The 12,221-nt window shown below is 50.3% G+C and overlaps 1 long non-coding RNA gene across 1 annotated transcript in view; it reads right to left on the bottom strand.

Moving 5' to 3' along the window:
- Nucleotides 1-10,508, bottom strand: part of LOC123033699 — a 35,470-nt gene extending 24,962 nt beyond the window's left edge. Inside the window, exons 1-2 of the long non-coding RNA XR_006416626.1 lie at nt 10,234-10,508; nt 9,656-9,746 (exon numbers count right to left, since the gene is read on the bottom strand). This is a non-coding gene — a long non-coding RNA (uncharacterized LOC123033699). The remainder of the gene's footprint in view (nt 1-9,655; nt 9,747-10,233) is intronic.
- Nucleotides 10,509-12,221: the final 1,713 nt, after the last annotated feature.

Raw genomic sequence — 12,221 nt, 5'->3', positions numbered from 1 at the left:
GGTTACTGCCCCTCATGCCTCGGTCATGCCCATCAGCCCCACACTGGGATACACACTCTCTAGATGTACCCCTGGTCAGCCACATGTTCCATGCCTGTGCGAAGCAGACAGATGTGTGTCTATGCCAATGCAGAGAACTCCATTGCACGTGTCCGTAGGGGGGTGTTGGAGGTCCTGACTGGCCCAGCATCCACTCTCATACGAGCAGGTAGGGCCTCTTGTCACACCTGCCATATTCATACCTAGCAGGCAGGTCAGCAGCAAGAAGCAGCTTCACATGGCTCAGTGTTGCCCCTTATCTTAAGACTTGCATTCCGATATGCAACATTGCCTTAGACACGCTTTTCCCCAAACATTTTTCCCAGCATCATTGCTTTTTTGAACCTTATTTTCACTAAAAGAAAAATGTGTGAAGTGGAAGGATATACACATTTTCCTTTATTTTCCCTCAACCTGATCACTTATTTCATAGCTGAAGAACTCCTTGTAATATTTGGAAAAGTTAGATTTCAAAGAATCGCTGAGTTTCAGTCCATGATTCAGAAATGCACCATTAGGTTAGTTCTCCTACAAATGAGAACCAAGCCAATTTCTCCTCCCCTCTAGTTTGAACATATCCTCTGATGTGAATTCGAAGAATAAAACCACACCTGAATACCCATCGCTCATACAGGCCTGGGGAAGAGCGGCAGGCTGGAGGAACCACAGGAGACTGTGGTGAATGGGAGAAAACTAAAGCTGCTGGAAGGTGAGCCATCCTTTGCAAAGAAGTGGCAGGAAGGACTGCAACTCGATGGCAAGACACCTGCACAGCATCCAGAAAATTCCACGTTCAATTTCCAGGTGGAAAAGACTGGCTAGAAAGGTGCTTCTAATGGCAGAAAGTGAAGAGGAACTAAACAGCCTCTTGATGCGGGTGAAGGAGGAGAGTGCAAAGGTTGGCTTGAAACGCAACATTAAGAAAACTAAGATCATGGCATCCGGTCCTCTTACTTCCTGGCAAATAGAGGGGAAGAAATGGAGGTAGTGACAGATTTTATTTTCCTGGGCTCCAAGATCACTGCAGATGGGGACTGCAGCCAAGAAATTAAAAGATGCTTGCTCCTTGGGAAGAAAGCTATGGCAAATCTAGACAGCATACTAAAAAGCAGAGACATCACCCTGCCAACAAAAGTGCCTATAGTCAAGGCTATAGTTTTCCCAGTTGCACTGTATGGCTGTGAAAGTTGAACCATAAGGAGGGCTGAGCGCAAAAGGATTGAGGCCTTTGAATTGTGGTGCTGGAGGAGACTCCTGCAAGTCCCTTGGACAGCAAGGCGATCAAATCGGTCAGTCCTAGAGGAGATCAACCCTGACTGCTCTTTAGAAGGCCAGATCCTGAAGATGAAGCTCAAATACTTTGGCCACCTAATGAGAAGGAATGACTCCCTGGATAAGAGTCTAATGCTGGGAATGATTGATGGCAAAAGAAGAAGGGGACGTCAGAGGATGAGGTGGCTAGATGGAGTCACTGAAGCAGTTGGTGTGACTCCGGGGGATGGTGGAGGACAGGAAGGCCTGGAGGAATGTTGTCCATGGGGTCGCGATGGGTCGGGCACGACTTCGCGACTAACAACAACAACAGAAAGGTGCTGGCAATCTGAGTTAACAATCCCAGGGTATCCCATCCCAAGACCGTTCCCTGCATTCCGGTGACTGGGCTTCAATGTTTCGGGCACAGCCAAGTGATGCAATTCCATGGGATGCTGGAGAGTTCATCCATGCCCTGGGATAGTTAGATCTGTAGCCACTCCATGCATATCTGCACCCTTTCCAAATTCCACAAGAAATGTGTGTCATGTTCTTTTTGTAGTTTCCCCCATTCTGCTCATGCTAAGGACAGCAGAAATGTACAGTTCATCCTGCAAGATGAGACTTCTGTTTTTACTCCTCAGAATAACATTTTCCTGTGATGCATCCACTACCCCAAAAATGATTCACACATGATGGGTCATTTACTAAAACCCTCTTCTCGATATCCCCGATATTTTGTCACATGCATCTCAATCCTTTTCCATTTTCATTTCCTCTTCTTCTTCTTTTTACAGGCAGACAGGCTAATCTATTTAAAGGCACTCAAAAATATCCTTTGGCTTTGCAACAAACAAATGTTCATAAAATGTCAGAATGAGGCAGATGGAAAGAACCACAGGTACCACATGGACCTGACTCCTAGAAAAGCAGGATTTTCTGTACTTTCCATCTTCTTCCCCCAAACCTTCAGAATGCAGCCTTTTCCTACAGCATTATCTTATAGCTTTCAATTGTGCTCGCTACTCAAAGTCCCCAGGGAGCCCTGGGAGCTGTAGTTTTCCAAAAGGGCTAAAGGTGAAGTGTGGTTTGGGCCATGTTGGCACATGGGGCTGTGTAGGAGGAAGGACTCTATGCTTCCAGTCCACTTTCCTTTTACCACCTCGACCAAGACAGGATTTCCTCATCACCCCCATCTTGCCTCTCCATCAAGAGCTCATGCCACTTCCCAAAGGAAGAGGCACAGCAAGCCACAATTCATATACATTTAAGGGAGTGGGGTGGATTTTGCTTGGATGACAAGAGCTACCCAGTATACCAAAGGCTGCACCATCTTTCTTTGTGCAGCCTCTGGACCTTTCATGCTAGGAATGGCCTGCTGACAATGGGGTAAACCCACGTTGGTACTCCATCACTCCAGAAGTCAGTGTTCACATGTGCGCTGCTTGATCTACTATTCCACAATAAAATACATGCATTTGTAGTCTTCACTGTTTTTGGAGCAAGACTCATTTGGGCTGTAGGTACCACCACTGAAGCCACTGGGGGGTATTTCCTTCCCCTCTTGCTAGTTAAGCAGTGATGGACTCATCTGGAGACCTTTTCTGGCCTTTCTCCTCCATGTTGTCCATGCATGGCTTCCTCAGACAGGTAAATTTCAACAAGCACACTCAGGGTGGGTCATGTGCTCATGGAAGTTGGGTGCTTTGCGCAGGACCCTGCTGCTTTCCGTTGCCCACGCATTCCATTTCCCCTCCACTTCAGCACCTGTGGAGTGCAGGGCTGCCAAGCCAATCGCCTTGGTCTTGGCCTGTTGGGTTTCAACAACTGATGGTGGTAGGTCTCCTGGCTGCCCAGCCCAGAAGCCTCTCCTGGTGGCCCAGATCAAAGCAGTTGGCACTCCACTAAAGCCAGTAACACACAAAGATAGCCATTCCTGCTGGAAGGGAGCAGCTACTGCTAAAAGAGAGAATGAGAGGCGGGAGGAGAACAAGAGGTGGAGAACTGCATTTGAAGTGGCTAGGAGCTAGGAATGGCCTTCAGGCCATGCAGAGAAGACAAGGCAATGAATCATCTTCATAACAAAGAATGCTGGAAGGATTCTGGTCTGCCTGACATGCTGGCCTTCCACCTGCATTTCCTAGGGAGGAACCCTAATTGTGGGAATCTTCCCCGGGGTCTGAAGTAGCAAGGCTTACCACCTCACCCAGGGCTCCTTTCTGCACACTGCAGCATGAAAACAGCAGGGCATCTGTGCGTGTCTTCATCATGGTCCCCCCATGGACTCTTTGAGCAGAAGCAGGCCAGAGCCATGACAGCTGAGGGGACGATTCCCAGGCTGGCTTTTCTGCGTGCGTCAACACAGGGATGGAAGCATGCCTCCCTCCACCATCTTTACCAGCCCCAGCTGGCAAGGACAAGCTTGGCTCCCTGCCTGCTGGAGTCTGCTCAGCTCTGCCTCTGACCCATCCTTGGGTCTATCCCATACCACTGCCCAGGACCAGGACTGCCAAAGCTTAGAGCTGCCCACACTATTTCGGAGACTTTCAGGCTGCTACTTCAGCTTGCCTTGTGTGAACTTTTCTCCTGGGTGTGCTGCTTACCCAGAATCCTTTCCCAAGGACACACCCTCTGCTGCTATAGGGTGAATCTTTGGGCCTCGCATTGAGGTCTTTTGGCTTTTCCGCAGCAATGCCCCCTCCCTGGGCCTTCCATCAGTGCTCTGGAATTTCTTTGCATCGGGCAGACAAACCCACCTCTGCTGGGCCTCTGAGACGGTTCCCTTTTCAAGCCCTTCTTCCTCTGCCTTTCTCCACAGTGTGTTTTCATCATGCCAGGAGAACTCTGATGGAGACATTTCCCCGAGAGGCGCCAATTAAGGGCTGGTACGGCCTGCAATTTATCATCGGGGAAGTGTTTACAAATTAGCCTCCACATACAACTGGCTTATTTAGAGATATAAATTCAAGCCACCCTAAATGTGAACAGGGCCTTTCATTTCGAGCCATTTGCCCTGCCAGATGGAGGGAAGGCTTGTGGGGAAAGTGGTGATAAAGTGTCTCACGGAGACAGCACACCAAACAGTCCGAGGCATGCACCCGCAACAGGCAGCCCTTCGGAGCAGGGGGGAAAAATGCGCCATTGAGCGGCCGTCACTCTTCACTCAGCCAAAACAGAAATTATAGGTATATTCCCCCCCCCAAACTAAACATTCAAATGTGTCATAGCAAGGAGGCATGAAATAAAAGTCATATTTGCTGCTGGTGGTGTGTGTCTTTAGGTTAACACTTTCTTCTCCATCTGGGCCACACGATGTAGGCTAGTGTTGCTTCTGACTAAAGCCAGATCCAGATGTGTCAGGAACATCTGTGGGACGGGGTGACGGACTTGTAGTGTAGGAGATGCACCAGGTTTTGGGTGGGGAGGGCTTAGGTAAGATGCATTCAGCGCCCTGCTCTTCCTGTCTGCGTGCAAGAACAAACGGTGAGAAAAGGGCCGGTCCTACCCTGAGGCAGAGTGAGACAGCCGCTAGGGGGAAGATCCTGTGGCACAGCAGCATCTGCCCCTCCCCTGCCTGTTCTCATCCACTTGGGCTGGCTTTGCAGTGGCAACAGGGCTTGCCTGATGCTGGCCAGGGCTTGCCAGGTCCTTTCCTCCAAGCACATCCCGGCCAGTGGCCCCGGGAAAGGCCCTGGTCGGGAGAGCCGGCAGGGCAAAAGGGGGAGCCCTTAGAGCGTCCTCCTCGGCAGGCAGAGCACGCCCTGTGCTTTGCTGCAGCCCCCCCCCCCGCCCCCCCAGTGGCCATGAGCAGCTGCCATGGCAGGCCAGTGAACAGCAGCGAGGCACCGCGGGATGGCGGTGGCTGCCTGCTGAGCTGGCCTGCTGTTCCCAGCCGAAGCGGAGGCCGCTGTCTCTCTGCCAGTGCCATAAGGAGGCGCAGCTTAGAGGGGGACGGCTGCCCTTGCTACTCCTCCTGCTGGGAGAGACCAGAGCAAAGGATGAGAAGAAGCGGGACGGGATCCGGACCTGCGGCAGCTGTGCCACGGCCCCTGGCAAGCGGCTCACCATGCTGACCCCGCCCCGGTGCACAGCCACAGGTCTTCAGCTTTGGCCCATGTCCTGGCTTTCACATGCCTGTTTCTCCCTGGCTTGCCCTACTCAAGGGAAGCCCACCCCAAAGCCCAGTGGAGCCTCCTTTGGGGCCCAGACGGAGAGGAAAGTCTTCATGCAAAAGCATGCGCATGTATTCCCACACACACACACACACGAGCCGGTGCGACTTCTATTTCACGCTATGTACAGAAGGCCCCCTGTGTCCCAGGACTGCACACCAAGCAGCACTGTCTCATATTTTAAGCTTGGCTTGTGACGCGCTTGCCAAAGAACGCCGACCGCCACTGATCTCTGCGAACCCATCCTGTGTATCCTCTGCTGTCAGCAGCCAGAGATTTGGGCGCTGTAGCTTTTCATTTGCATTTCTGGTTCGCTTGTTCTCCATGTTGCGCTTGCATAGGATTTAAATGCATACCTTGAACTTAGGAAGTTTTTATACCAGGTCCGGCAACTGATCTGTCTAGACTGGTCATGGCTGGGCCAGGTTTGTGTGTGTGTGTGGGGGGGGGGGGGGTTCCTTTGGCAAAGAGTCAGTTGGTCCTTGGATAGCCATGCTCACATCTTCAAGTGATTTTCCCAGGTCCCTGATCATTTCTCTTCCTCCTCCTCATCATCATTATGACTAGTATACCACTACCAGTCCTACCACATTTTCCAAGGAACCCAAAGTGGGGTGCTTGATTCCCCTCATCTCCATTTTACCCTCAGAACAACAACCCTGTGAGGTAGGCAGGTTAAGCTGAGAGTCAGTCGCTTGCCCAGAGTCACCCAGTGAGCTTCAGTGGCTGGGTGGGGACGGCAACTCAGATCTCCTATCCAGCATTCTCACTACAATGCCACACTGGCCAGCGTTGAGCTTGCTGGCTTTTACTCATGTCCCCGTCCATTCTAAAAGGTGAAACTGCCTCTCCAAAGGTGACGTCACTGGCAGCAGGAGAGTTAAGTCAAAACACACAGTACTTAGGGGCCTGTCTCCCAGGGCTGGTGGCCACAGCGCTGACCCTTGTCCCACACATCCGTGGAATGTGAGCCCCAGAAGCTTCTGGGAAACGGAATCCAGCCATGGGACACACCTCCGAATGCAAGGTCTCCGCTCTGAGAGGGTGACCCCATTTACTGTCACCAAAGCACGGCCACCTTACCACGCTAAGAGGGCAAGAAAATACGAGTGGCCAAGAGGCTGAATATTTCAGGCTGCTCCAAGTGGCGAACCTCACAGCAGCAAAGCCAGACCCAGTGCGGCATAGTGGCGAAGAGCGTGGGACTGGGACTCAGGCGATCCGGGTTCGAGTCTCCACTCAGCCATGGAGCTCACTGGGCGACTTTGGGCCAGGCACAGACTCTCAGCCCAGCCGACCTCACCGGGTTCTTGTTGTGGGGATAAGATTGAAAGCGGGAGGAGGAGAATGAGGTAAGCCACCTAGAGTTCCTTGAAAGGGAAAAAGGTGGGATATGAATAAACAAATAAGCACCTAAATAAATCTTTCTGAAAAGGCTGCTTGGTTGAAAGTCCAGCAGCAAAGAAATCCAAAGATGAATGTTGCAGGCTCTTATTGTGGTCACATTGTGCAACTGGCCATCCAAGAGTCTGGCCCTTATGAATCACAGCTGTGGAGAAGCATCACCCACCATGTCTGGAGATGTGTTACTCAGCACACCCAGAGATCAGTGGATCATATCCTTCTGGAAAAGCTTGCTGGCAGGATCTTTCCCTGCTCCAAGACCAGCCAGTGAGAGCTTTGCTCAAACCCTTTTTCCCAACCTGCTTCATGATGCACCACATGTGCTGGTGCAAAGGATTTTATTGCTTTATCTTTGTGATGGTTGCATGGTGGATTTCATTCAAAGACGCAGGTTCTGCCTGTAGCAAGTGCTTCTACCAATACTGGTGCAGAACCATAAGCTCCCAGGCCAGAACTGGCTTTCAGGCCAGGGCCACTGCTGAATTCGGGGAAGAAGGATGGACTATCCTGGGCCAGACAGTGTGAGATAAGAATGAATGCTGGAATTCTTGCAAGTCAGACCTTTCCTCTGCAATGAGATTAGGCAAAACAGCCCTGCAGGGAGGGTGATGCATTGTCCTGAGGCACCTGGCAGTTAACCTATCAGTAGCAGCCCACAAACAACTCCCACTGTCCCCCCCAGGAACAATAGGTAAGCTCATCAAGAAGCAATCAAGCACCCATCCAACAATCAGTCGCAGTCTGGGAAACTCGTCCTTCCCTTAGTGGCAAGCACAAATAGCATTCGTTCGAGGACTCAACGGGAAGGGGAGGCAGGCACTAACCTGAAGCAAGGGCCAGCTTTGAACCCAGGGCTGCCTCCACCCAGCCTGTGGACACCTTGAGCTTTTCCTGCCCAAACGGGGGACAGCTGTCTGGAATCCTCCCCCCCCCCCCGCACCCCGCAGGACTCCCAAACAACCATCTCTCTCGCTCTCGCTCTCTCTCTCTGTTAGGCCGGAAGCTCTTTTAGATACAGAGAGTAAGATTAGGATGCAGTAAGGATATTTGCTGTCTAGACAACGCTGGGCTAAAAGCTTGTGGCTGCTCTTTATTTTCTGCTGAATACCTTTTCCTTTCCTGAGTGGTGTGTGTGTGTGTGTGTGAATGCATCATCAGGGCTTGTTCTCAGTGGCAGCACACAATAACCCCCAGCAAAAGCCCCCAATCCTTTCCAGGCAAACTACGGGCAAGTCCCTCCTTTGCATCGCTCCCCAAGGTTAGCTGGTGTAACGTGGCCTTCATTCATAAAGGAGCCAGCAGTTCCTTGACAACGTACCTCCAAGACCCTGGCACTGTCGTGCAGGCTTGGTAATGTTTAGGTTAGCAAGTAGGAAGCTGTGCTGTACCAGATTAGACGGTTTGTCCTTCCAGCCAATTATTCTTTCAGAGAAGGCTCTGCCACATGATTCCCCAACTTGGAGATGCCAGAACTGCACCTTCCCCATGGAAAGCTCCTGCGGCAGCACTGAGCTGCAGTGCTTCCTGCCTGACAACGCAAGCGGCTTTGGGTCAGTCACAGACACTCAGACCCACCTGCCTTGCAGGGCTGTTATTGTGAGGATAAAGTAGAGGGGAGAAGACTCGTGTGAGCTGCTTTGAGTTCCTTGCAAAAGGAAGAACGGCAGGGCATAAATGAGATGATAATGATGGTGACAGTCTAGATGCTGTTCTGCTCACAAACAGCAGCGCTATGCATGGTTCAGTTACTTCTGTATAAGTCTGCAAAATTCAGACCGGGACTGTGGTAACTTGGGAAGAGGATTAATGCATCCCCTTCTTGTGTTCATGCCAAAATTGCATGTGTGTGTGCGCACACACACACACGGGGGGGGGGGGGGAGCATGCGCACACTGGGGGTAGGTCAAAGAAAAAAGAAAAAAACAGAATTTAGAGATAAAAATAAGAAGGGGAAAGTTTCAGTCCCAGCTTCCAGATCACTACAGACCTCATCTAAATATGGGTCGCTCGTTTTTACACAGAGGTAAATTAATTGTGCAGAGCCAAACTGATTTGAAGAGCATCTGGATTGGCCCTAAGAGAAAAGTGAAGGTCCGAATCCCATAATGCAGGCAAGCAGGTTGGTAGTAAGGAGGAGAAAGGGGGGGGGAGTTTGGGGGAGATGGGACAAGAACGGGCAAGAGGAGTAAGGTCCACTTAGAAAGGGGCAATAATTAGTCACAACGGGGGGGGGGGGGGGCGTCCAGCAGGGCCTCTGGTACTGTTTCACTCAGTGGCTGGATGGTCCAGGTTGCTAACAAGGGCTAAATTAAGAGGATGTGAGAAATTTATTCAGTATATATTTTAAAGCAAACTTGCCAATTTTGCACCAGCTGACTGGTACATGAACTCACATATAGTCTTCCAAATTTGCACTTCTCAGAATTTTGCAAAACTAATTTTCTATAAAAAATGCAAACAAGAACATGTTTTTTAAAAGCATTACCTTTGGTGAACAGTTTGCAGAAGTGTGTACAATGGGCAAAAACACCCATGGAAAAATACATACAAAAAGGCACCTGAATGTTCATGTGAACATGTTTTAAAAATACTCGAAGTTCAGGAAGAACCTGAATGAAGACTGGACAAAGCAGAAAATGAGAGAAATGGAAAGTAATAGAAATGCCTGTCGCTGATACATTATAGAGGTGGGAAAGTCCTAGTGGTGCCAAAGCCAGCTACTCCCTTTTTTGGTGTACATGAGACTGGATCATCAGAAAAAACATTTTTTAGATTAGCAACCTGCTTACCAACAATGGCCTGGCACTGTATCTGTGAGGTTCAGAGGCAAGGCATGATTGGAATTTCACTCCTGTTTCATCCCCAGATGTGGTGCTAGTACTAGAACAAAAAGAGAAAAAGAGAATGTAAGCTGGGAGGGGTGGGGGATTTCATTCAAATTTGCATGCAGAAATTCGCATTTGCCATTGCATAGAGGTCTCCAAAAATCCAAAAACGTGAATATAGGTCTAAAGGTGATATCAAGTGTTCTATTCCATTCTGAGCAGGTCATTTTCATTTTGTTTTGTTAAGTTCCGGATGCGGACAAGAAAATGGCGACAGCATTTCAGTTTCACGCAGAAGAAAGCAAAGGAAATTTTGTGTACGCAGGCATCACATTTGTATCACTGCAAAGTTGACAACTTCCAAAGCGGGATACTTGGAGTCCTTTCTTGAGTCCTCGGGGAAGATGAGACATACTGTTTATCAATGACCTCCTCTAAATTGGTATGTGAATTCCAGGATTCAGGATGCACCAAGAGCACTGGAGCAGAGACCGGCACTGTAATAGGATGGTTTAATGTACTACTTGCAACTCAGTGCTCACCTCCAGAAAAAAACAGCATCACTATACACAGCTTGCATCAGCAAAGCTCAGTGGAAGAAAGAGATGGACAGTCCGGTCAATTTCTGGTTCCTGTCTGTTTCCAGTGTGTTCATTCATAAAACTCTCCCAGCCTGTTTCCACAAGAATCAGTGATGGTGTTCTGAAGGCACAAAAGTCATGTTTAACCACGTATTAAATACACATTGCAATGCGTTCTTCTACAAAGTGCACGTTTCTGAATGCATTTAAGCTCAGAGTTTCTGGCAGTGCTATTCTAGAGCCACTAGGCAACTTTGAGATAGTGGTACGACTTTTCATACTGACCGATTTGCGATCAGGAAAGAGCTCTGAACGCAGAGCTGGGCATCCCTGCTTGGATCATCTTTTACACCTCACAGCCAGCTTGCTAAGAACTGTGCCGGCTGCTTCTCCAAGGTTGTAGGAGTGACCTCAGAGGAGGAGTATATGCGGCATTCTAGGAGGCTGGCAGGGGCCCCAGATGCAATGCATCTGGACAGCTCTCCAGCTTCCTTCCCTCCCAGTCCAAAGGACTGCAGCCTGATGCCCAAACCAGCTCTAGTGGCCTTGCAGGGTAGGTGGAGTGTCAAGGTGACCTTTCTACTCTGCCCCCACTGGGCACCTGTCCAAGTTCAGAGGGTTACAGGCATCCAACTGGGTTGCACCTTAAGCGTGTTTTAGCCTAAAACAGTGGTTTTTTTCAGTGCATTTTGTTCTGGTTGCCAGCCAACAATCGCATAACAGAGTGCAGATACATGTGACATCTGAAAGATAACTGCATTTCTGATCCACCCATTGGGCCACAAGGTTGGCCCGCTCTGAAAACCGTGAGCATCGTGGCAGCAGAGCAGTCAGGGAAAGCTCCCAGGCAGAGCTGAGAAAGACCCCAGACAGAGACACTGCAGGTTGGAGAGGCTGGATGTCCAGCCCTGGCATAAGGCGGCTTCACATGCCACTTTGCCCAGGAATTCAATCACCTCTGAGAAGCAACCCTCTTTGCCAGGAGAGAACAGCCCTCCTAAGTGATGTACAGAAACCGAGCAGAAGGTTAAAGAAAGAAAATGTCAGGTTCGTCTCCCTTTTCAGTCAAGTGCTTTTAACTTTGGGAAAGAGAAATCATTGTGCCAAAGGTCGGTGTGTTCCCGGGCAAGTTGCCCCAGCTTTGAAGTGTAGAAAATTATTCATGGTGCATGTATTGAAAAGAAAGGAAAGCAAGCAAGCAAGCAGCACAGCACGTGGCGGGCAGCAGCATCCTCCGCGCTTCGGGCACCGTGGCTGCTCCCCTCCCTGTGGCCCAGGGCTCCACACACCCTTGCTTGCGGCCTGGTTGCGTGTTGAAGAGTCACTGAGACGCACAGGGAAAGGCACTCATGCAGCAAAGGAACAAGAGAGATGTCGCTTGATTCAGGAATGCCCAAGGAGAGCCAAGTAACAGCATATCCTGGCTTTTTGTCCTGCAAGGAACCCAGGGTGGATCACACGCTCCTCCTCCTCATCCTCACAACATCCCTGTGAGGTAGGCGATGCCGAGATGCAGGGACTGGCTCCAGAGGAGCTTCGTGGCCAAGTGGGGACTAGAAACTTAGGTCTCCCAGTCCCGTGCTAGCTGACTTTCTCTTTTATCCAAACAGGAGCCACATTTCTTTCCAGGAACGGCCACTAAGCCCACTTTCCGTCCCTCCTCTCCACCTCTGGGGCTAAGCAGCTTCAGACTTAGCCAGAACTCCACCTTTCATGGCCATCCCCTCCTTGCTGCTCATCAGTCACTCAATGGGCAGGCCAGTTCTGACCCTTGGATTTAGAGAGAGCCTTACTGAGAGGGTGTTCTGCTCCACTCTGTGCTGCGACATCTCTCTGCCACTAGCCCAGGAGTCTTTCTCTCCTGCATCGCATTTCATCTTCCCTTTGCCATCAGCACCTGCACAGCCAGCCAATCACAGCACCGCCCCCCCCCCACAGACAATTGGCTG

The sequence above is a fragment of the Varanus komodoensis genome, unplaced genomic scaffold (assembly GCF_004798865.1).
Source record: "Varanus komodoensis strain SLA01 unplaced genomic scaffold, ASM479886v1 scaffold66, whole genome shotgun sequence".
NCBI lineage: Eukaryota > Metazoa > Chordata > Lepidosauria > Squamata > Varanidae > Varanus > Varanus komodoensis.
The sequence above is the reverse complement of the archived record's forward strand: the minus strand, read 5'-3'. Positions and strand labels throughout refer to the sequence as shown.